Source organism: Suncus etruscus, chromosome 4, assembly GCF_024139225.1.
Source record: "Suncus etruscus isolate mSunEtr1 chromosome 4, mSunEtr1.pri.cur, whole genome shotgun sequence".
Lineage (NCBI taxonomy): Eukaryota > Metazoa > Chordata > Mammalia > Eulipotyphla > Soricidae > Suncus > Suncus etruscus.
The window spans coordinates 11,150,791-11,173,587 of NC_064851.1; the positions used below are offsets into that span (position 1 = coordinate 11,150,791).

Genomic DNA, 22,797 nt, shown 5'->3' on the forward strand with positions numbered 1-22,797 from the left:
CTACCACTGCTCAGACATCGTCCTGCTCAAAAGAGACTTCCTTTAAACACTGAGAAGAACTTAACAACAACAACAACCTGCTTATAGGACAGGGCTTCCTGCATTCCCCTTTCATGGTGAGGTGAAAACGAGAAGGCACTCCTTATCATGACTTCAATGTAGGACATGCAGATTCCAGAATCTTTAATACAGAAACATGAGACCAACAACAGAGACTGTGTGATAAGTGTGTTGGCGCTACGGACAATGTCTTGGAGGCGAACGATAACTTTCCTGAGGCCTAGAGCTGGTCTTATGCCAGGAAACTTCAGGGGGTAGGATCTCTTTGTATTTAGGCAAGGCTATTCCTTTCCATGCCTCTCATATTTTGGTGGGCCGATGCAAACAACAATTGCCACTCTAACACCGTTTTTACTGTGCTCCTTTGACTCTAATCCTTAAAACACACCCACTTAAAATTTGAGGTTAACTTAAGCTAATATACATGTACCATGGAAATGTAAAAAACACTATGCCTCTAATGTTTAAGGAGTTACGTAAGTTTGATGGCTTTAGATTGCCTTGTGTGCTGTTAAGAAATATAATGTGCTACAATCTGGGGACTTGAGGGAAAAAGTAATTGCACATGGATTGTTTTATTTATCTTAACTTTCTTTGGTGAAAATTCAAGTTAAGATATCAGCAAGGGGACTTCTTCTGATAGTTATGTTATGGGTGATTGTCCTTCCACTGTAACTTTACCTTATCCTCTTTCTTTTGCATCTTTTGTTATCATAATTCATAATAAAAAATTATAAAAAAAATGAAAGTAACTATTAGAAAACCACAACACTACTTAAAGATTATACAAGAGAGAAATAGAAAGCCTGTCTAGAGTACAGGTGGGGGTGAGGTGGGGAGGAGGGATTTTTGGAACATTGATGATGGGAATGTTGCACTGGTGACTGAAACCCAATCACAATCATATTTGTAACCAAGGTGTTTAAGTAAAAAATATTATAAAAAAAGATTATACAAGAAAAAAAAAAAAAAAAAAAAAAAAAAAAAAAAAAAAAAAAAAAAAACAAAAACCCAAGGTTTCCATTTAGTCCAAAAATAAACTATTTCATCTTTAAAGGACCTTTTTAAAGTTTTTTTTTTGGGGGGGTGGGGGTCATATCTGGCAACATGCAGGGGTTACTCCCGGCTCTGTGCTCAGAAGATGCTCCTGATGGCTTGGGGGAATATTATGGAATGCCGGGATTTGAACCGGGATCTGTCACTGTATTGGCTTTGTGCAAGGCAAACGCCTTACCCCGCTTATGCTATTGCTCTGGCACATTACCAAAAACAACATCTTCATCTCACAAGAAAAGAAAGATACTTTATATTGAATATGCTAAAAGACATGAAAACGTACTGCTCTCTGTTCTCTTTCTAAGAACCACTTGTACTTGGATCCCTGATTGGAACCAAGGAAAGTTCTGAGGGCAAAGACAGGCTGGTTTGAGTTGTGGGAATTCATCTGTAAAAATGCCCAGAAACTGGATCATTGAAGAAAGTCACACTGGGAATACATGAAGATTGTGAGGGGAAAAAAAAAAAAAAAGTCTGTAACATCTTGGCTGAGGAAAGAGAAGATTGGGGAGGCCAGGCTATGGATACAGGTCTGTTTGGCAAAAATCCTGATCACAGGGTTCGATGTGGAAACTATAGGTGCCTGGGGTGAGCTCTTAAGTCAGTAGGTTGGTTTGTTTGTTTACTGTTCATTTATTTCAAACTTGAAGTTCCCACTGTCAGCTACACTGTAATGACTTTTGCAGGCAATTCCTGCTGGCCAGTTCTGGGGTTATAGGTGAGAGTTTGAAATCCATCACTGGACAGAGCACACAGAGACAGCACTCACCATCTACCACAACCAAGAACACGGAGCCAGAAGTAGCCCTGAGCACATTCTGGTGGGTACCACCCCCAGCCCATTTTAAAAACTGGAAAATCTGGAGGGCGGGAAGGGTAGCGCTTAGAGATAAGCTGTTTGCCTTGCAAGCGCTGACATAGGATGGACAGCGGTTCGATCCCCCGGTGTCCCATATGGTCCCCCAATACAGGAGCGATTTCTGAGTATATAGCCAGGAGTAACCCCTGAGCATCAAACGGGTGTGGCCCAAAAACAAAAAAAAACAAAAACAAAAACAAAACAAAAACAAAAACAAAAACAAAAAAACTGGAAAATCTGGGTCCGGAGAGATAGCTCAGTGATAGGGTGTTTGCCTTGCACTCAGCCAATCCAAGACAGACAGTTCAAATCCTGGCATCCCATATGATCCCCTGAGCCTGCCAGGAGCGATTTCTGAGCACAGAGCCAGGAGTAATCCCTCAGTACCGAAGAAAGTGACCCTAAAAGAAACAAACAAAACAAAAGAAACCCCTTGCTTCTGTGTATTCTTAGCGCTATCTTATATCTTAGTCGATATCTTAGGAATTGAATCAAACAGGACTAATGAAAGCATCCCCATCCCCTGGGACCATGCTGTTTGGGGGCTGGCATGAGGAGTCTGAGTCTCCCAGAGACTCCAAGAGACTTTGGGTTCCCTGCCAGAGGGAGGGAGCTGCCTTACATCCTCTGACCCATGGCCCAGATGCAGCCATTGATGGGCCAGAAATAACTTACCTTGATGTTTACTGAATGACTCATGGTACAATCATATTGGCAGCTCCAAAACCCAATTATGGCTACATTCCCACCCAGCCCAAACTCCCTGGTGCCAAAAGAGGGGACCAGCTGAACCAGGTGGGCTGCAGATGCACTGGCCAGCATGAACACTTGTGCTTATTCATATCACCTGCCGCATAAAAGCCTCATGAAAGGCCAACTCAGCTCTTCACATGCAGAGGCAGGAGCCAGGGATCATGGCGCAGTGACCAGGTCCCTGACTGCCTCAGGCCAGCCCAGCCTGGAAAAGGTAGGTCTTAGTTTTGTTATTGTTTCGTTTTTTGGTTATTTTTTTTTCCCTTTCAAAGACCCAAATTTGAAAGTGACTTTGTTCCTGCAGGGAACAGAAGCTCTCTGGAAAGTGTTTGAAGGCTACTAAGTGTCAGAACAAATGGGAGGATAATGTGGGGCCTGGGGAAAGCTAAGACAGTCTTGAGGAGTTGGAGGTGAATCTGGCACCTGAGTGGATCCTCCCCTTTTGTCTCAAACAGTGACACTTTTTACTGTATAGGTAGGGAAAGGGGGACACTGGGAAGCCATTACCTTCATGCCCAAGTCACCAGGCAGCCCAGGCTTTTAGGCCTGAGTCACCACAAGTGTGAACTCTCCCACTTGATCTGGCCCATCCAACTCTGACCCCCTCTCCCTATTCTCGCCTCCTCCAACCAGGGCATCAGCGACTTTTCTTGGGGGCCCAGTGGCCTGTGGCCACAGGGTGCTTCATCTCAGAGTTTGCTAGAGGCCAAGTGTCACCAACTTACTATCCCCGTTACCCCCCCTCTCTGATACTCCCTCTTTGTACAGCTTGGACCTGGGAAAGATTCTTAGGACTAAGTTGTGAAGGGATGTAGTGTCCCCACTGGCCAGATTGCATATTTGGGGTGAGAGTAACAGGACCAAGGTGCATCTCCACTTTCTACACCTAAAAAACCTGTAGATTACATAAAGCGGGGGGTTTGTGGTGTGTATGTTGGGCTGGGGGAGACTAAGAACCCCTTTGTTTTTCATCACTAGACTAAGCCCTTTTTCTAAGACTGAAAAATCCCTCCTGCCCAGATATGCCTGTCACTGCAAGTGAGAGATTGCCCTGAGCAAAGACAGTGGACCCCAAAGGTGGGGCACAGGGGAAAACAGCCAGAATAGGAATTATATATATATATACACACACACACATATATATATATATATATTTTTTTTTTTAAATGAAGATTTGGGGCTGGGTGGGTGCTCGCTTTGCACAAGGCCAACTCTGATTCAATTCCCAAGACTCCATAACATTCCACTAGCCACTCCAGGAGTGATCGCTGAGCACAGAACACAGAGTAAGCCCTGAGCACTGCTAGATATGACTCTAAAACAAATAAAATGTGATCATCTGTTGGAACAAGCTCTTGAAGAGAAAGGCCACAGAATTTACAAATGCTGGGGCTGGAGAGATAGCACAGTGGTAGGATGTTTGCCTTGCAAGCAGCCAACCTGGGATGGACACAGGTTTGATTTTTGGCATCTCATAAGGTTCTCCAAACCTGCCAGGAGCAATTTCTGAGCACAAAGCCAGGAGTAACCCTTGAGCACTGCCAGGTGTGACCAAAATAAACCCTCACCCCCACCCCACCCCGCCAAGAAAAAGAGTTCACAAATGTTCACACCAAGATCTAAGAACACCAACTGGTCTTATTGAAATGAGGAGACAGAGATCTCTGCGGGAATGGGAATGACAGTGGGAAGGCAGAGCTCCCCAAGAGGGCACAGGGTGCTAATGCTTTCTCTCCTCTATAATGCAGAGAGGCAGAATTTTGTCCTCAAGGAGCAGCTCCTGTGGAAGGTTCGACCTCTGTGCCTACCAAGACCTAAGCCTCTTCCCCTTTCCCATCCTTTTGTGTGTCAAGGAGGGACTGTCATGGTGGCCTCCAAGTGGCCCAGGATGGAGGAACCCTAGTGGGTTAGAGACTCTGCCGACTTCGGGGGTACAAACTGTTTGTTTCACAGGAGGAAGGACTTGGGGTTCTTTTGCTATCAGTTCGGTAAATTAGCATTTTTGCTGGAGATAGGACAAATTCAGGTTTCTGTGCCTAAAGGTATGGACAAGACTCCATTAAAAGGGTTATCGTCTGTTCCTTACACGATTCCCCACCCCACACACGCACACCCCACTACCACCACACTTGATTTTCTGGGAAGTTTTTTCTGTCACCCAAATAGCTCAGGCTTTCATCCTTGCAAGAAGTCAAAACACCAGTGCCACAGCAGAATAGTTGGAAGCCTTGTGATTTTATGGGTTTTATGATGTAAATGTGTGTGGCTTTGAATAGCTTTTGCTTCCTAATTTCATATGGCTTAGGGTAATGTTAAAATTAGACTATCTTGGAAATAGCAGTGGGGCCAGGTGGCCTAGAAACCTTGTTAGAGAACAAGGAGAATATTGGGATCCTTTGAACTGTTTGCATGGGGATAATCTACAAAGGGTTTGTTAATCAGCAGAATCTGAGCTTTCCCCACTCTGGTGTCTCCTCTTAGCCCTCAGGGGACCCAGTAGAGTCAAAGTCAGGAGTGGGGGTGTCTTTAGGACATCCCAGGGTCAATCTTCTCTTTCTTCAGTGACATTCTTAGTTCTTCCACTGTCCACCAATGATTTTCAGGACTGGTTTCCTTTGTTAATGCCTGAATACTAGGGTCATAAGATACATGTATTTCATCAAGTTCTCCTGTCACCGTAGCTGGTTTTCTGTCTTTTTTTTTTTTCCTCCCCATTTGAAATCATATTTTATTTTTAACATATCTAGAAATAGCCAGTAATTAAATGTTTATTTTAAGCGGAAGCTTTGGTTTTTCTTCATATAGCTTCATTAACACAAGAACGTAACACTTTCAGATTAGATCGTGGATACTTTCATAAAGGTTCTATAAAAATGAAGAATATAAAAATGTGTTTATTCTCCATTTGTGGAACTTAAAATTCTAAACAGAAACAGACACGTTTTCAGGAGCTCATTCAGTAGACCATGATTTTGACCCATTTATGGCCATATCTATAGCTACCACGTCCAATATACTTAATGTACAGCAATGCTTCTCACGTAGTGGGGCGCACTCCTCGAGGGGGGGGCACAAGGCTTCATAAAAGGGGGTGCGTTTGACCTCAGCAAACACTGCTATAACAAGCTAAGCCCCGTGTTTATGTCTCTGTAGTCTCTGGAGCTTAGAGTTGCTGTGTCCTGCTTCAAACCCCGCTTCGAAAAGCTATGCATTGCAAAACGTGCTCATATAGCCATTAATTCAGACATCATCTCTGATTAAAAAATCAGCTCGTTATTTTATATATTTTTGTTTTGCAGGTTAACGGTTTTTATTTTTTAATAAAGATACTTTTTATAGTCATGCGGGGGGAGCGCAAAAATTGTTTTCTTCTTCTTAGGGGGTCATGATAGAAAATAATTGAGAAGCACTGATATACGGTTTAAATCAAGTAAGGAAGCCAAAGCAACTGCTCTTGAGTTATTCACAGCACACAGTAGAAATTATAAAAAAGTAAAGTGTAGCAACACAAGGTACACTGGCAAGCTCAAAGTTTCTATGCTGAGAATTTTTAAAGGATTTAGAACACATGGTCAACTTGCATACAGCCTTTTCTCATGTGGACAATAAATGCATTTGTATGTGCTAGTGAATAGCAATGGGTTAGGACCTGAATCAATTTCCTTATGATTTCAGAAATGTATTTCATAATTTTATTTCTCCCATCACTGATTCTTTAAATAAGCAGAGGCTCTTAATCCTTTGAAATTGCTTTGAGACACAAACTAAATTTTAAGAAAGGCAGAATCAAACAGTTCCTAGTATAATGCCTGTCTTTAAGCATTTATTATTAGAAGTAATGTATAATAGGGGGCCAGAGAAATAGTATAGTGATAGGGCATTTGACTTGCACATGGCCAACCCGAGATGAACCAGGGTTCGATCCCCAGCATTCCACATGGTCCTCAAGTCTGCCAGGAGCAATTTCTGAGTGCAGAGCAAGGAGTAAGCCCTGGGCACTGCTGGGTGTGGCTCAAAAACTAAAATAAAATTATTCAGTCCCCAAATACAGGTTAACAAGCAGTGGGACTGCTGCACATGACATGGACGTTAGTCCCTCCCCAGATCCTACTGCAATACTGGTCGTTCCTAAAACGTTGCTGAGAAGAAAATTTAACACAGCACTTCAAAAGATAAATTAAAATACCTTAGCAATCATATAGCTACTCAAAATTTCTTTCCTTTTTTGGGGGGAGGGGTTTCAGCCTCACCCGGCGGTGCTCAGGAGTTACTCCTGGCTGTCTGCTCAGAAATAGCTCCTGGCAGGCACGGGGGACCATATGGGACAAGGGATTCGAACCAACCACCTTTGGTCCTGGATCGGCTGCTTGCAAGGCAAACGCCGCTGTGCTATCTCTCTGGGCCCTACTCAAAATTTCTTTATGTAAATGTTTTAGTTATCCCTAGCTGCTAAGCTTTTATTTCACCAAACTGAGCAAAAAATACTTTTTAATTAAAAAGATCCAAAATGATTAGAGAGAAAAATACGGAAATTATCACATTCTTTTTTTATTTATTTATTTTTAATTTTTAATATAATTTTTATTTTAATCATAGTGGCTTACATATCATTGACAATAATATTTTAGGTACATATTAACATAAAATCAGGGGAATTCCCATCACCGATTGTCCTCCCTCCACCTCTGTTCCTGTCCTACCTCCCATATCCTCTTCCCTCACCCCCGGGGCTGCTAGAATAAGTGGTCCCCTTTGTGCCTAGCTTACTACTTAGTGGTCTTATACCTGTTTGGTCTTGGACCTTCCCTTATTTGCCCCTCTAACTGGGAGGCGGGACTAGATAGTTCAAGTTATGTGGTTTTGTTTGAAGAAGAGAAAAGTAATAAACTGGGGAAAATTCAAATACTCTGAAAATGGGCAGAGTCCTTCTAGAGGCTCTCATCTTAGGTTTAAGAGATGAAGGGGAAAAAGAAGGTGAAACACCACAACAGTACAAAAAAAAGTGTCAAATAAAATATCCAGTGAGCACTCCAAAAAAAAAAAAAGAGAGAGAGAAGCAGCACAAAAAAGCCATGGTATTGAGATAAAAAATGTGGCAGAGCACATAAAGGAAGAAAAGAAAAGAAGAAAATAAATAAATAAATATAAATGGAGACAACAACTTCAATAGCCAAACTAAAACAAAGAAATCGACAAAAACTAGATAAATTAAAAAAAAATGTTTTGTGCTTTTTTCTTTTTTTTTCTTCCCTCCTGCACATACACAGAAAATATTGGGGTCATTCAAAAAGGAATTCCCTTGGCCTAAGAGATACAGGGATTCTCCACCCTTGAAGTATATTGTCATGGGATTAACTATAGACTCCTTTCAGGTTCATTTACTCTCCCCGTGGTGCTTTTGTGGTGTATGGAAGACTTCTGCTCCGTCCTGGGTGATACAATCAGCCCTCTTTATGTAGAGATCTCAGTATCTGCACAGGACAAGGAGTGGAACTTATGATGAAGTCTTTCTTTGTGGTTCTAGAAGTTCTGTTCCCTCAGTGTCGTTTAATCCGTCTTCTGTGGTTGGTGGTTCTGGTCTTTGTGCTGATCCTAGGATGGGGCCTGGGGGTTATCACATTCTTTTAATTGAACTTAAATATTTTTTAAAATTTAAATTGAAAACTATTTGAAATGTATAGTTCCTAGTAGAAAAACATTATCTGAATATCTTAAAGGGCAAACCATTGTAAGCTGTTACAGCTGCTTATAGGGAAGAGAGCTAAGAATTCTTTTCAAAGTGACCCATCTTTCTTCACAAGGTCAGATATTTGTTTTTGTTTTGTTTTGTTTTGGACCACATCCAGTGTGGTGGTTACTTAGGGGTTACTCCTGGTTCTGCACTCAGAAGTCACTCCTGACAGGTTCAGGGAACCATATGGGATGTCGGGGATGGAACCTGAGTCCTTCCCTGGTCAGCCATATGCAAAGCAAAGCAATAGCCCTAACGCTGTGCTACCACTCTGCCCTTGCCCTTTTATTTTATTTTTTTCTATTTTTCCCCTCTCTTTCCTTTTTCTTTGTTTGCTTTTGGACCATACCTAGTGATGCCCAGGGGTTACTCCTGGCTCTGAGCATAGAAATTACCCAGTGATCTCAAGGATTCATATAAGATGCCAGGATCAACCATGTGCAAGGCAAATGCCCTATCTGCTGTGCTATCACTCAGGCCCCTGCTCTGATATTTGGAAATATTTAGATTCTGTTCCACATTCCAAAAGACCACCAGAACTTCTGAATCCTGCATGGCTGCAAGAACCTCTGGATCACTGATAATTTCACAGAGTCCAGGCATTCCTCAATTCCAGCCATTCCTCTAGCAAAAGCACCAGATGATCCTCCAGGAAAGTCACCTGGTAAAGAGCCATACTTAGAGCTCCTCTGTGGTCTGGCTTCTTCTTCCCTCTGAGTTCTATCATGTTCCTCAGGAGCCTTCATTTTTTTATTGTTTTTTATTTTTAAATAAATTTAAAGAAAATGCATCATAGTTGACATAACTGATCACAATACATATGTTTCAGGATGACAGAAAGAGAAGTTATCAAATATATAAACAAATAGAAAATCTAAAAAAATCAGGAGCTGGAGCAATAGCACAGAGGTAAGGCATTTGCCTAACATGCCTAGTTTGAATCCCAGCATCCCATATGATCTCCAAGCCTGCCAGGGGCGATATCTGAGTACAAATATCAGTAACCCCTTTTCGCTGCTTGGTGTGCCCCTCCCCCCCCAAAATTTAAAAAAATAAATAAAATAAAAAAGAATTAGAAAAAAAGAAAAGGAGAATTTATTAGCATTAGAATTTATATTCGTGAAAATTATATCACCAACAAAGTTGTCGAAACAATAGCAGAGCCTTAGTAAGCTTTTTTTTCTTTTTTTCTTTTTGGTTTTTGGGCCATACCTGGCAGTGCTCAGGGTTACTCCTGGCTATCTGCTCAGAAATAGCTCCTGGAAGGCAGGGGGACCATATGGGACGCTGGGATTCAAACCAACCTCCTTAGGTCCTGGAGAGGCTGTTTGCAAGGCAAACGCCGCTGTGCTATCTCTCTAGCCCCAGTAAGCTTTTCTTTTTAAGATAGTAGATTTACTAAAAAAAAGAAAAGTGTGTGTGTGTGTGTGTGTGTGTGTGTGTGGCAGTTGTTGTTTGCACAGGCACAGCAAAATATGGGAGAAATTGGTAGGAAAAACCTTTGGCCTAAAAACAGGGAGACCTCACCCCTGAAGTATTTTAGCATAAGATCAACTTCAGGCCCACTAGGTTGTCCAACCCCTTAGACACTCTCTGATCCCAGAAACAATTCTTCACCATCACAGATGTTGCTGTTGGGTTGCTGTAGTTACAGATCCTGATTTCTGTGCAGGCCCTATGTCAAAGGCTGCTGGTATAGCGTCTTCTGGTTTCACTTCACCATTAGGTAGCATTGCCAAGCATCCTGCCCTAAAAGCAGACTGTTTTTGTTCCTAGGTTGTCAAGGTGTCGTAAGTACCATCTTAGGAGTAAGTCAGTGCCATGGTGGTGGTGGAGCCTTCCTTGTTAAGAGTTCTTATTCCTGGTGATGGTTTAAGAAACCATGTTTCTTTTCACAGATTGTGTCCAAGGTTCAGGGGTGAATGGTAATATCCAATCAACTGAAGTCTGAGCCAAGTCACTCTGTCAGGTATTCAGGGTATAAGGTCTCACTGCAGTATAAAATTCGTGCATTCTTATTTCTGTTAGATAAGAACTTGTTTGCATATAAATTACTTTTTTTTTTATTTTTGGGTCAGACCTCGCAGCGCTCAGGGGTTACTCCTGGCTCTATGCTCAGAAATTGCTCCTGGCAGGCTCAGGGGACCCTATGGGATGCCGGGATTTGAACCACCAACCTTCTGCATGCAAGGCAAATAACTTACCTCCATGCTATCTCTCTGCCCCACATATAGATTCTTTTCTCATTGTAATGTCTCTTTGAAAAAGGAACAATGCCATAAGGTGTTACTGGTGCACGTGAGACTCAAGGTATCAAGACCAACAATCCCCATCACCTTTTTCTTACATGGCCTCTCAATAAAGACTTGTTTACTAGAATTTCATACTAACTGGATCTGAGGATGGGGGAAATTACTGCTATGTGGGAAAATATTCAATCACGGTTATGCCTATTACAGAAATGTAACTAAAGAGATATTCAAAAGAGATTCATATGTCCTTTTTAAGTCTTTTGAAATCGGCAGAACAGGGGTAAGATTCAGAACCCAGCTTCAACCTGTGAGTTGGTTTTGTGGAGTTTAGGGAAGATGACTCCCAGCAGTCACATATCAGGGAGTATCCTCAAGCGGGGGACATCTCAGCTACCTAATCTGGTAGCCAGCGAAAGTTCACTATAGAGAGAGGTGAAGAAAGAGGGGCTGCCAAGAGCAAATCAATAGCTGCTGAGAATCTCTCTTTTCACTTTGGGGACCGGTTGGCATCTGGCTGGGATGGGAAGAATGTTCTGCTTTGTGGGTAGTTAAGCATATGAAGTATTATCCAGCAGATCTTAGGCATTCCGTTTCCTTTCCTAGAAGCAATCCAAAATTATGAGCATTATGGTATCATGGTAAACTAAGTACAGTTGAAGGCCTGGCCTGGCTATCCCATATCCCTGCTGTGGGGTTTAGTTCAGGGGGCCTGTTGGCTAGCACTCCAACACCCCTCCCCCTGAGGCATTCCAGTTACCAGTTGCATGAAGGAACTGTATTCCTGGTCTCTGGGAGTTTGCCCTCAGGAGCCTTTTTAATCCTTTCTAATATTCTTTGATCTCTAGCTCTTCACGTTTTTGTTCACATTTTCTCTGAGGTTGTGCAATTTTCTGGGCTCTGGGCTGGACTCCGTTTAGCATGATACTAGTATCGTCGTCATAATCCAGTTTACATGCCAGAACATGTTCACGGGCTACTTCTTCCCAATGGCCCAAAAGTCTGTGGGCTTTCCCTCTCCACTTATAAAGGTTGAGGCAAGTCAGGATTATTTTCAATATCTCTGTCACATTATCTGAGAGCATCATCTGACTTCTATAACTTGATAAACTTGGCATAAAGAATGACCAGGTGAGGACTCAGCCCGATGGCATATGTAAGTTGTTAGCTGTTGCTAATCCACTATCATTCAGAGCATCCATGGCTGCCACCTTCTTCTCATCTGCCTGATCCATCATCTCCTCAGTGATCTCTATACCTTCTTCTTCCATTTCTTGAGGGGCTGCAGAACTTGAGTCAATGACACTCTCACAGTGAATTTCCAGATCACTGTCTTCTCCAGAAAGTGCCTCTGCAACTGTCTTTTCTTCACCTAGTCACTGTCCACTTTTCCTTTCTTTGTATTTTCCTCTGATTTCATTTTTATTATTTTAATCCACCACCCCCTCCATGCTCTCCACCCACTCCTACAGGAACTGTATCTCCTCGGTGTGCAGGTTCTACTTAAACGTTCTCACAAAAGCCCTAAGTTCGTTCATTTTGCTGGGGTCCAGGGCTCGCAGGTAGCAGAGGGACCCCATTCAAGGCCTGGATTTAGGATACTGGGCTTGGCATGACCCATTCGAGAGGGGCTTCTGCCACGAGCTCAAACATACTGGTAGCTGATTTTCTGCTATACAGAGTGCAAGATCCCCCCTCCCCATTTTCCTTTCATTCTCACTCCTGTCTCTCACCCAGGTATCCTTGCACTGAAAGAGCCCTAACTTCTTGGTGGATGTCTGTGTGTCTCTATACTCAAGAAGGTTTATGGTTATGCAGCTCCCCCAACCCAATCGACATGTTACTCTCTTTCAGATCTTTTGTTTGTCTGTTTTGGGACCACATCCAGCAGCAATCATGGCTTACTCCTGGCTCTTCACTCCGAAATCGCCCCTGCAAGCTTGGAGGAACATATGGTATGCCAAGGAACGGACCTGGGTTTGTTCCGGGTCGGCTGCTTGCAAGGTAAACACCCTACCATTGTGCTATGGCTTTGGCCCTGTATTTCAGACCTTAACCACTTCATCTATTTCTGGCTTCTGAACGGGCATCACTTTACCCACCTACCATATCATGGCTCTGTCACTTACTAGTTGTGTGACCTTGGAAAATTACTAACAGTGTCTGCACCTCCTGTAAAACAACAAATAAAGAATAATGAGGGTCTCCTAGGGTGGATTTAAAGTTTCAGGCTGGGCTCACAGTAAGTGCTCACCCAAAAGGCTAACAAGAAGCTTCTCATTTTCCTGGCAAGTGGGTGTGCCAATCAGAGAGGGCTTGGCTGTGTTTCCTTTTGAGGTTTTCCTGGCATGTTCTGGGGCCTCTACCCAGGAGAGGGATAGCTGAACCGTGGAGTGGACAGAGAGTCACTTAACAAAAACAGCAGGGGACACTCCAGAATGTCAATCCGGGGTTCCAGCCTGCAAGTTTCTCATCTCTGCTTCCCCACATCCTGTCCAATACATGGTAGTAACTTCCTGTGAAAGGCAGTGATTGTAAGTAATGGGTGGCATTATCATGTTTTGTTCAATGGCTTTCTTTGATCACCAAAGAGGTCGAGTGAGACTCTGTCAACCTCCTGTGACTTCATAACCTGAGCTAATTTTCTAAAAGTAGAAGAAAAATTTTTTCCTTTTATCTTTTTGGTATTATGACAGTCCTAGGAGAGTTTAGAAATTAATCCTTTGTCGGGGCCGGGAAGGTGGCGCTAGAGGTAAGGTGTCTGCCTTGCAAGCGCTAGCATAGGATGGACCGCGGTTCGACCGCCCGGTGTCCCATATGGTCCCCCCAAGCCAGGGGCAATTTCTGAGCGCATAGCCAGGAGTAACCCCTGAGCGTCAAACGGGTGTGGCCCAAAAACCAAAAAAAAAACAAAACAAAACAAACAAACAAAAAAAAGAAATTAATCTTTTGTCATATTTTGTGGCAAATGTGAAGTCTGTCAATAAACTCATCCTTTTCTAGGATGTCATGCACTGAACAGAAACTCTTTATATAATCACTTCCCTTTTTCTCCATGATGGATCAGAGAGATGGTGCAGTGGGTACGTAAGGCATCAGTAGATGCCTTGGCATTCAGTAGATATGGGTTATAGTCCTTGACATCACATAGGTACCCTAAGCACTGCCAGAAGTGACCCCTGGTACTGAGTAAGGCCAAGAGTAAGGAGTAAGCCCTGAGCATAGTCAGATGTGGCTCAAAAACCAAAGAAACCAAATTGATCAGATTATATTTCCCTCCTCCTGGTCTGTGTTATTTGAGTATTTCTACAAAGAAAATTCCCAGATGATAGCTTGCTTTTTGCTCCCACAAATAGAGGGCTCCTATGAAGATTCATGAGTCAGAAGGAAAAGGACAAATAGAAGATGATGTCACTCATGTGTGGTATGTAAAGAAACAGAGCCAGGGAACAACGTTCAATAAAAACAAACCCTTCAACCAAAGACAAACTTTAGTTTACCAAGGAGGTGTCGTGGAGAGCAGGAGTGAGCAGGTCTGGTCCTATGGGCAGTGGTGAAGGGATATTGGGAATTTGGTATTTATAAAACTTACATATGTTTGTACCCTTGTGAACCTATGTTACCCTAATAAAAGTGATTCAAAACATCTGAATTGAAGCGCAATGTTAATGTTTAATGTTACCTTAATAAAGATGAAGTAAAAACATTTTCTCAACTAGTATAGTGGATTTGGACTTGCCTTGCACAGAGCCTACCTGGGTTTAATTCCTGGCAATGCATATCGTCCCCCAAGCACTGCCTAGAGTGATCCTGTGGTCTCCGTACTTTGATGTCTAGACACCAAAACAAAAACAAAGTAAGATATTCAAAATACTTTTTGCCCTTGGGGCTGGATCAATAAAGAGGGTAGAGTACTTGCCTTGCATGGAGTGACCCAAGTTTGATCCCTAGCATCAGGTGTGATCCTCCAAGCACAGCCAGGAAAACTTCTGAAGTACAGAACCTGGAGTAACTCCTGACTATCACCAGGTATGGTCCCCAAATAACATTTTTTAATATAAAAATATTTCTTCCAGAGGGAAACTGAGTACATTGGAGGAAGGAAGTGAGCACTGGTTGAAGGGATTGGTGTTAGAACTCTGGATACCTGATTTATGAATTATATTGTAACTTGGTAATTCACAGAAATTCAATAATGCAGGTACATATGTATGCATATATACAGAGATAATCTTTCCCACCGCATCTGTCTCCTTCCCTCCCTCTCACCCTACACACACAAAAATAAAAACCACAATCTTGAATCTCCTTAATATAATCATTTTACCCTCAACATCTCTATCTATAATCGACTCAGAACTTCATTAAACCAATAACTCATTTGGAGTTGATCACGTGTAATAGAAGATAGGACATCTGGGTTATTTTTCTATATACATTAACCCAGTTCTCTAAATACCACAGATGAATAAGCCATCCATTTGGCAGAGTCAGACAAAAAAACAAGCATGGAGCTGGGCCCCAGTTTCATTTGTCCCCTGCTAGAAAGCCTGATTATCTGACCCCATGCCAGAAGCACATTCATTACATGACAGTGGAACTTGTGGGATTCCATCAGATGGGGTCACCAGGTCCATTCTCTCCTTTTCAAAGCTGTAAGAGATGGAATTTGATGGTTTCATATACATTTCTGAATGTTTACTATATAATAGATTAATTCTCTTATTCTTGTTGGTGTTTCATTGACTGTATGGGTGTATTTGTGAAGAAGGAATATTTTCAGGGTCACTTCATGAGGAGAGTGTACTTCTTCATCTAAGTCTGTAATTACAATGTGTTCATTAATCATTTTTGTATTTGTCTGGAGAAATGGTACAGAGGGTAAGACATTTCCTTGCAGGCAGCTGACCCTGCTACAGTTTCTGGCACCACATCTGGTCCCCTGACACTAACCAGAAGTGATCCTTAAAAACAGAACCAAGATAGCCCTGAGAGGTGCAGAAGTGATAGCACATGAAAGCCGTTTGCTTTGCATTCAGCCAACACCAGACGACTCTGGTTCAATTCCTGGCATCCCATATGGTTCCTTGAGCCAGCCTGGATTGACTTCTGAGCACAGAAGCAGGAGTAATCCCTGAGCGCTGCTGGGTGTGACACAATAATAAAAACAAAAACAAAAAGATAGTCCTGAGAACTACCAGGTGTGGTTAAAACAATTAAATATTCTTGGCCTGAGTGATAGAACAGTGGTAGGGCATTTGCCTTCCATGCGGCCAACCTGGATGGACCTGGGTTCAATCCCTGGCATCTCATTTGATCCTCTGAGCCTGCCAGGAATGATTTCTGAGCTCAGAGCCAGGAGTAAGCCCTGAGCGCTGCTGGGTGTGGCCCAAAATCCAATAAATAAATAAATAAACATTCAAAAATCTTAGTACTAAATGTCCTACACAGGACTACAGCAATAATCTAACAATTAGGGTGTTTGCCTTGCATGCAGCTGATCTGAGATCAATCAATCCCCAGCATTTCATATGGTCCCCTGAGCCCACCCTGAGTGCAGAGCCAAAATTAAGGCCTGATCACTGCCAGGTGCATCACAAAAAGACACACCTTTTTGTGTGTGAAGACACCTTGCTCAATACTTCATAATTCTTTTTATTTATTTTACTATTTTATTTATTTTATTATATACATTATTTTATTATTTAATTTTATTATTATATGTTATACATGGTGCATATTAATATATTTTATAATTTTTTATCATTTTTAATTTTTAATTTTATTAGTTTTTATTTTACTATTCATAATCCTTTTTATTTATTTTACTATATATTTTTCTTTTCCATTTCCTGTTTACTTTCATTGTTTCAGTGGTCTGGCCCCATGTTCTCCCTAGTCTTAACACCTACAAGCTCTGTGCTCACCTGGGCGGAGGTAGGGAGTGAATGATGATACCTACTCTGGTTGTGGCGAATGCCTGCAAGCATGCTCATTGGAGCAAGGCTCATTTAGTCGAAGTGCTCATGCATGTTCATATGATCCCATATGGCATGTTCAGGTCAGATCCCAATCCTGACTGAGGTCTTCACACATCTCTTAGCCTCTATTGGATCCATCTGTGACATCTGTTCCACCTCGGAGATGAAACCCTGTAGAGAAACTGCTCTGGGGATTCTCCTTAAGGTGAAAGCTTCAGAGACATCGCTCCAGACACAGAGAAGGACAGCACAAAGAAAGGTACCATCTCCCCATGATAAGTGGTTACTTTCAGGCTTGACTCCAGACCTTCCTCCTCCCTCACAGAGAGTTCCAGTAAGTGAGATTACAGGTCACTTTCATTGCCCACTGTATTGCCCCTGAGACATTCCTAAGCCCCAATGTTTATGTTTATCTTCTCCCTGGCGCCTCACTTCCCCCTGCCTATCCTTCTGCTATGTCCCTAACCCTGCCCCCTGACATGGATCCCAGTTCCTCTTGTGTAAAATCACTCCTGGAGAAGTTTAGGGGATCCTCTACAGCAATGGGGACTAAACAGGCTAGAAACATGCAAGGCAAGCGTCTTATTATCCACTTGCACTATATTACCCACAAGACTATATTTTAAAATAGATTAATGTGAAGGTTTTTTTCCAGACATTCAAGAAATCTTTAAAAATCATGAAGGCCAGGCCTGGAGAGATAGCACAGCGGTGTTTGCCTTGCAAGCAGCTGATCCAGGACCAAAGGTGGTTGGTTCGAATCCTGGTGTCCCATATGGTCCCCCGTGCCTGCCAGGAGCTATTTCTGAGCAGACAGCCAGGAGTAACCCCTGAGCACTGCCGGGTGTGGCCCAAAAACAAAAAAACAAAAAACAAAAAAAAAATCATGAAGGCCTTTAAACCATCATGCAAGAAGTAGGGTGTTTGCTTGCTGCGCTCTAATCTATAAAGGTCTGTGGTTCAATCCCCCGGTGTCCCATATGCTTCCACAAGCCAGGGGGATTTCTGAGCACATAGCCAAAGGTAACCCCTGAGTGTCACATGGTGTGGCCAAAAACAAACAAAAAACTCAGAATCAAAGCAGTTAGCTTTGATAAATTTTATATAAAAGGAATTGACTAGAAATATAGAGGTGACAGAGAAGCTGTCAAGGACGTGAAAATTGGAACCAAGAGAGCTATCAAAAAAGAATGTTATTGTTGAATCTACTATTGAAAGCCCTGGTCATGGCACAAAATGTATGAAAATATGCCATATAAGCTTTGTGGGAATGAAGTATCTTTGGTCATCAGCCTGGGACCCATTCTTTCCCAGTCATCAGCTCTGGGTAATTTCCTCAGTCCCCAATACACCTGGAGGATGGAAGTGGACTGTTTCACACAGCATCCTCACCAGGGGTCATACTTGGGTTGTCTTGCTCACCTCCCTATTTCTGCACTGGAAATCCCACCTTCAACAGCAGAGCTGGTGGGTTCCAGGCTGCAGATTTGAAAGGACTCCGTATGGCAACTTCTGACAGGGATCAAATTCAAGGGTTTATGTTTGCAAGGATATTACTTTTAGTAATATCGTCCCCAAGACGACATTCTTATTGCCTCTAAAAATAAAAAGTCGGGAGTCTAGCAGGAGGAGGTTTGGCAGGCCCCCGCCATGCTGGAGGCCCTATTAACCAGGCCTAGTGGGGGTGCAGGACTTGGGTAACCCCAGTACCCCTCTACAGCCTTGCTCCAGATCTCCAGGGCTTCCCCGGGCCACGTGCCTGGGCAAGCCGGTGAGTTGGGCCCCTTGGTGGAGCTTGAAGGTACCCTAGGCTTTCCCCCATTATCCATTCAGCTCCTTAGGGAGGGTCTGGGTGGGGCTTTGAACTTCTGGCCTCCCAGTTTCTTGAAGTCACTGGTAATCTCTGTCCAGTCTATATTTTCAAAATATAGAAAGAAACATTAATAGTACTCACTATCATTTAATTATGTTTTTATGTATGCAGAATGTCCATTTTGTACTCTGCCCTTTTGCATACCCCTTCATAAGATCATATTTCTCTTTAACTTCCTTAACTCCTATCATCATTACTCCTCATTTACCCTTTCTAACTTTAGTACTGTAGAGTCCTAAGTCACAGACCAAAGTGGTGCCCTGGAGTTAACACCCACCCAACTATTTTAAAAGGCATAAAAAGGACACTTATGGGGCCGGGCGGTGGCGCTGGAGGTAAGGTGCCTGCCTTGCCTGCGCTAGCCTAGGACGGACCGCGGTTCGATCCCCGGCATCCCATATGGTCCCCCAAGAAGCCAGGAGCAACTTCTGAGCGCATAGCCAGGAGTAACCCCTGAGCGTCACAGGGTGTGGCCCAAAAACCAAAAAAAAAAAAAAAAAAAAAAGGACACATATCTTTTCAACATTTTATGGGTGTTTTCTTTGACGGCTATAAATTTTTGCTGAATATTTTCTTATACAGTGACGATCCCCTCCCCCCATGTTTTTTATCTTCTCTTTGTGAACTGCTCAATATGGAATTTGGTGTGAAAGAATCCCTCAGTTTAATGCTTACGTTTGAACCAAGTCATGGGTATTGTTGGATATGTTCTTATGCCCCCATATATCTGATAGCACCATGTGGCTTTATTTCTTGTTTGCTTAGGCACACTAAAATGGGAAAATACTATACATACCAATAAGTTCTTATCTAATAGAGATGGGAACATACAAATCTTGTAGTGCAATGAGACCTTACACCCTGAACATTGACATAAAGACCTGGCACAGGCCTCAGAAGAATGGGCATTCTCCATTCACCCCTGATCTACAGAAGACATTTACAAAACATCCAAGGTTGTATATAACATCACCTGGAGGCATTCCTCTACCAGGGAAGACCCTACAGCTGCTCTGACATCGATCTACTCAAAAGAGACTTCCCTTAACACTGAAAAGACTTAACAAGAACAATGACCTGCTTACTGGACATGGCTTGCTGTATTGCCCCTTAATTGTGAGGTTTGTCTATAACATCACCTGGAAGCAATCCTCTACCACGGAAGACCCTACCACTGCTCAGACAGGAAGACCCTACCACTGCTCAGACATCGTCCTGCTCAAAAGAGACTTCCCTTAACACTGAGAAGACTTAACAACAACAACAACCTGCTTACAGGACAGGGCTTCCTGCATTGCCTTTTCATGATGAGGTGAAACGAGAAGACACTCCACATCATGACTTCAATGTAGGATATGCAGATTCCAGAATCTTTAATACAGAAACATGATACCAACAACAGAGACTGTGTGAAAAGTGTGTTGGCACTACGGACAATGTCTTGAATCGGACGATAACTTGCCTGAAGCCTAGAGCTGGTCTTATGCCAGGAAACTTCAGGGGTAGGATCTCTTTGTATTTAGGCCAAGGTTATTCCTTTCCATGCCTCTCATATTTTGGTGGGCCTATGCAAACAACAATTGCCACTCTAACACCGTTTATACTGTGCTCCTTTGACTCTAATCCTTAAAACGCACCCACTTAAAACTTGAGGTTAACTTAAGCTAATATGCATGTACATGGAAATGTAAAAAATACTATGCCTCTAATGTTTAAGGAGTTACGTAAGTTTTATGGCGTTAGATTGCCTTGTGTGCTGTTAAGAAATATTATAATGTGCTACAATCTGGGGACTTGAGGGACAAAGTAATTGCACATGGATTCTGTTTTATTTATCTTAACGTTCTTTGGCTGAAAGTTCAAAGTTAAGATATCAGCAAGGGGACTTCTTCTGAGAATTATGTTATGGGTGATTGTCCTTCCACTGTAACTTTACCTTGTCCTCTTTCTTTGCATCTTTTGTTCTCATAATTCAAAATAAAAAAATAAAAAATAAATAAAAATAAAAATAAAAAGCCCATTTTTCTATTATGTATATGCTGGCCTTGTAGCCAATAACTTTGCTGTATCTCTTAATAGGCCTAGCCATTTGTGTTTGGATTTTTTTGTTTGTTTGTTTTTTTGTTTTTGGGCCACACCACAGGTGCTCAGGGATTACACCTGTCTCTACATTCATAACTTGCTCCTGGCAGGCTCAGGGACCATATGGGATGCTGGGAATTGAACCCAGATCCGTCTCAGGTCAGTTGCAAGGCAAACACCCTACCTCTGTGCTATCACTCCAGCCACTGTGTTTGGATTCTGTTGGGTTTCCCTCATGAATTATCAGAGCATCTATTAATGACCTTCTATTCCTCCTCTATCTATCCTGATTCTTTATATTTTTTTTCCATAGCATATATTTTATATAAATTTTGTGCAGTGACCAGGGCTTTCAATAGTAGATTAAAAAATAACATTCTTTATTTTTATTTATAGCTCTCTTGGTTCCAATTTTCAAGTCCCTGACAGCTTCTCTGTCACTCTCTATATTTCTAATAAATTCCTTTTATATAGAATTTATCAAAGCTAACTGCTTTGATTCTGATTTTATGATGTTTTAGGGTCCTTCATGATTTTTAAAGATCCTTTAAATTTCTGGAATAAATCTTCACATTAATGTATTTTAAAATATAGTCTTGTGGGGCTGGAGAGATAGGATGCAGAAGAATGATGGTTTGAATCCCTGCATCCCATATGATTCCCCCATGCCCACCAGGAGTGATTTCTGAGCCTAGAGCCAGGAGTAACCCTTGAGCACCGCCAGGTGTGACCTAAAAACCAAATATATATATATATATATATATATATATATATATATATATATATATATATATATATATAGTCTTGTGACAGAGATAATAATGCAAATGGGTAATAAGACTATTGCCTTGCATGTTTCTAGCCTCAGTTCAATCCCCAGTGCTGTAGAGGGTCCCCTAAACTTCTCCAGGAGTGATTCCTGAGCACAAGATTAAGACATGAGCATTGGCTTGTATGGGTTCCAAAAATAAGAAAAGTTACATTCTTGAGGACTCAGGAAGGTAGCTCAAGTGGGAGACCATGTGTCTCACAAATTCCAGCTCCTGAGTTCAATCTCCAGCACTTCATGGCTCCCCAAGCATCACTATATAGCTCTGGTGGCCCCTGAGCTGTGCTGTAGTTAATGCTCTTAGAATTAGTGAGTTCCTATTTATAAGGAAATTCAGGCTTTGAGAAGGAGGCCAGAAGAGAATCACTGAGTGGAAGGTATTCCTTCCCAAGAGCCTTACCTAAGCTTCCTTTTGAGAAGTTAATCCCACCTGAATGTTTAGACCTGCCCGTACCTGGGATGGGTCTGCAGGTTTTGAATAAGGGAGATAAAGAGTAGTGCCTGTGGGTAGGTGAGGGAGCAGCAGGAAGGGAGACAGACAGAGATTCCTGAGAGAAAGACCAGAGTTAGGCAGACATGGCTCAGAGGCTGCATATGGCACACGGGGCCTTGGAATAAAAGAGAGCTGACTCCAATAAAACTTTAATCGACTGCTTGTGAATTATTTCTCTGCCCTTATCCTGCCTCTTCAGTTCTGCTGCTGGCAGAAGGGGCTACAGGCACGGTGCTTAAGGCCGCCTCACCCAACATGTGGACTTTATGCTTTATATTTTATTTAATCAACAACTGAGATGTTAGGATCTCTCTGTGAAGAACAACTAGCCCTCAGCTCAGTCCCAGTTCAGCACTCAAAGCTTTATAACCAAGCTGAAAAACCACCCTCAGAAGCCCCCTTTTCTGCCCTGGATCACAATATCTTTGAAGCATGTGACTGCATGATATGATACTTGACTTCCTCATATTTCACAGAACTTGTTTATTGGCATCCTAACTCTGTCCATATACCTCCGAAGCACAAAATTCACAGTTGGAAATGTGTCTGTAAAAACCCCAGGTCAAGGTGGCCAAGGTTCTGGGAAAGCCCAGGGTTCGGGGAAAACCCATTGCCTCAAATAAAGACCAGGAACCTACCTTCAGAGATGCAATCAGCAATGCAAAGTTTATTTCTCCAGAGATCTGGGGTTCACTGCCCCCTATCATAGCAACAGATTTCCTTTTGGAGTGGAACCTGAGTTTTAGAGACCCAGGGCTTTTATAGTAATCTATATGAAAATAAGGTTTCAAACTTCAAATATTTCCTTGGTTCACACAACTGTTATAATTC

General features: G+C 42.4%; 1 protein-coding gene and 1 pseudogene across 1 annotated transcript in view; one reads left to right on the forward strand and one right to left on the reverse strand.

Annotated features, from left to right (window-relative positions):
• LOC126006940 (hsc70-interacting protein-like) overlaps positions 1 to 12,288 on the reverse strand; it is a 47,478-nt pseudogene extending 35,190 nt beyond the window's left edge.
• Positions 1 to 22,797, forward strand: part of PRMT8 (protein arginine methyltransferase 8) — a 199,807-nt gene that overhangs the window by 3,736 nt on the left and 173,274 nt on the right. The gene's annotated exons all lie outside the window — the stretch shown is intronic.